The sequence below is a fragment of the Trematomus bernacchii genome, unplaced genomic scaffold (genome assembly GCF_902827165.1).
Source record: "Trematomus bernacchii unplaced genomic scaffold, fTreBer1.1, whole genome shotgun sequence".
Classification (NCBI taxonomy): Eukaryota; Metazoa; Chordata; class Actinopteri; order Perciformes; family Nototheniidae; genus Trematomus; species Trematomus bernacchii.
Window position 1 is genome coordinate 26,142,150 of NW_022987720.1, and position 3,079 is coordinate 26,145,228.

The following is a 3,079-nucleotide window of genomic DNA, read 5'->3' on the forward strand; positions in this document are numbered from 1 at the left end:
ATGTTACGGAGGTAAACAAAGTAGTCCGATGGAGGCGGGTTTTTTTTGGGGGGGTTTGGGATTTTAGCCTTTGCAGACCATTTACATGCACACAAACCTATATAACACACTACAGGAAAGGGAAAACCCCCAAAAAGCATAATAGGGCCTCTTAACCACTCATATTACACTGCATTTTGCTAAATATTATCATTTCAACATCCAAGGACATGCGAGTCCCCTATTTGATGGAACATCTTGACACACACACACACACACACACACACACACACACACACACACACACACACACACACACACACAGAGATAAAGAGAGACAGAGCGACTGTAAAGAATCAATTACAGCCTTCAACATTTTTGAAACACAGATCACTGTTTACTGGAACACACACTATCCATCCCTATGCTGCCTGCCTGTGCGACTGGAGGCGTCAAAGAGAAGCAAGACACACATGCAAAAATAATCACTGTTCAAAAATGTTATGCAAAATAAAACACATTTGTGAAACCATACACACACGCTGCAGCCAGAGAGAGAAGCGCAGATATGTAAATGGCATGTGGAAGCAGAATAATAAGCTCTCTGTGGTTTCAAATCAGTGATGTTTGAGCCATATTTAACACACTCTTAAAATGAGAGGGTGAGAGGTGTAGAGAGAGTGAGAATGGATATTAGAGGGGGAGATTGAGAGAGTGAGGCAGAGAGGAACAGAGTCATTAGAGACTCAAAGTTACATAAGTGAGGTAATTTGACTGTAAGTGTGGCTTTGTGGGGGTGTGGGGGTGTGTGTGTGTGTGTGTGTGTTTGTGTGTGTGCGCATGTGCACGTGCGTGTGCTTGTGCGTGTGTGTGGCTGGTATACGCCACAGAGTGTGTGGGAATAGGTAGGCAAAGTGTGTGTTTATGTGTGTTTGAAAGGGCTATAGCTTCATAGTGGTGTGTGTGTGTGTGTGTGTGTGTGTGTGTGTGTGTGTGTGTGTGTGTGTGTGTGTGTGTGTGTGTGTGTGTGTGTGTGTGTGTGTGTGTGTGTGTGTGTGTGTGTGTGTGTGTGTGTGTGTGTGTGTGTGTGTGTGTGTGTGTGTGTGTGTGTGTGTGTGTGTGTGAAGAGATGCCCAGATGAAAGAATTATGTTTTATCTAAAGGTGAAAAAAGTAAAAGAACCGAGTCGAGACAAGCGATCAAAACTCAATGCACCTAAAGCAGCATGGTTAGTGTGTGAGGGTGTGTGCATGCACTTGTGTGACAGTATTTGTGCGTCAGAGTGTGTTCTGTGCTGGAGTCACTGGATGACGATGGAGACAACAGGTTTATATAACTACTCGCTCCCTTTGTTGGAGAAAAAACATGTGAAAAAAGGACCATGGGATGGTAGAGGAAATATGCTCAGAGATAGCGGGAGGGAGATGGAAGATGGTGCATTGAGACCGAAAATGAGGAGGTTATAGTGAGACACAGAGGTAAGAGCAGGGTTAAACTCTTAAGGAGGATTAGGAGAGAGCAAAAAATGAGAAGTTGGAGGTGCCATATTAAGCTTTTTTCTTTTTTTTCTTTCCTGTAGTGTGTTATAACAAAGTCCCTCTGCATGTAAATGGTCTGCAAAGGCTAAAATCTCACATTTCCCTCCAGAGGGAGTTCCTCTCCCACACACTCCCCCCCCCCCACGCCTTCATTGGACTCCTTTTTTTCCTTCCATAACATCACTTGCCCTTCTATTGGCCATCGCTGCAACACATTTTAGGTGATAGAGTAAGTGGCAGGACATCTTGAAGCGGTTTAACAATCAAAATATAGCCTAAACTGCACTACATTCATTTTACATTATCACCATTCAGTTTCTAGTTTATAAAAATACACTCTTAAACTAAGGCAATGTCCTGAACGCAGGTATTTTTGTAAGGGTTTCATCATTCTTCGGTTTGAAAAAAATGTGGAAAAAAGATAATAACAAAGTTAACCTAATACATGAGGAGACGGCTTAAGTCTTCCTACTTTTTCCTTTGTAGCATATGCCCCGCAAATATCATGTATTTGAGTTTCCAACTTTTCCCAGAAAGCTTTTCAACAAATCCCAGAAACCTGCTTGCTTTCAGGGCAACAAGTATGTTTGTATAAGTATAGCAGACATTTAGACTTGTAACAGTAGGAAAAGCACAGGATTAAATGAAGTATAATTCAATTAATGATGAATGAATTAGCTTTAACTGCTTTGATATCGTACTGTATGCCTGTTATTAAGCATACTGGTTCACTTTCTCTCCACCAGAACACATACGAATTGAAGAGAACCATCGTTATTGTTATTGGTACCACCTGTGGTTTTCATACTATGAAAAGTCAAAATGAAAATGACTGCTGCTGGAAAGGTCACAAGAGGTACAGTTACAGTTATATGAGGTATTTTTGAAATGATCAAAGCAATCAAAGCACAGGTGCAACGGATAACGCTAACGAGGGCTTTCATCTTACTTGGCCAGCTGGCTAGCCCATTTTAATGTAATTAGATACACCTGTGTTATCTAAGTCAAGCTGTAGCATAACTAGAGGTCGACCCAAAATGGTGAGTTTAAGACATGCTAAGAAAAACTCTGATATTTAGCATTTACGGTATATATAGTGAGACAAAAATCTTGGGAATTCAGTGGCAACAGGTCGTAAAAAACCCTGCTTACATTTGTAGCCATGCTAGCATTTGGTTTGTGACCAATTACCATGGATGTATAATAATAAGCGGGGTCTCGTTCTTTCCTATGAGAGCTGCTCATTGGCACATGAGGACAAAATGGCCCAACTTTTGAGAGAGCGAAACGTCACAGATTACCCATCATGCCTAGCTGTCAGAGCAGAAGAACCCGTATTTGCGCTCACAGAGCATGCGCCCCTTAAGCCCCGCCCCCCGAGCTCCCACTCTCAGTAGAATGAATGGAGACAGAAAATAAATCTAGAATCGGCTTTTAGTGCATTTTACAACTTTAAGGACCTAATGATTCTAATAAGGGCTATAAAATAGTTAATACTGGGTAGTTTAATTAGTTTAAAAAAAGGTATCCGCTGATTTACAGACGTCTCTTTCCCAATGTTA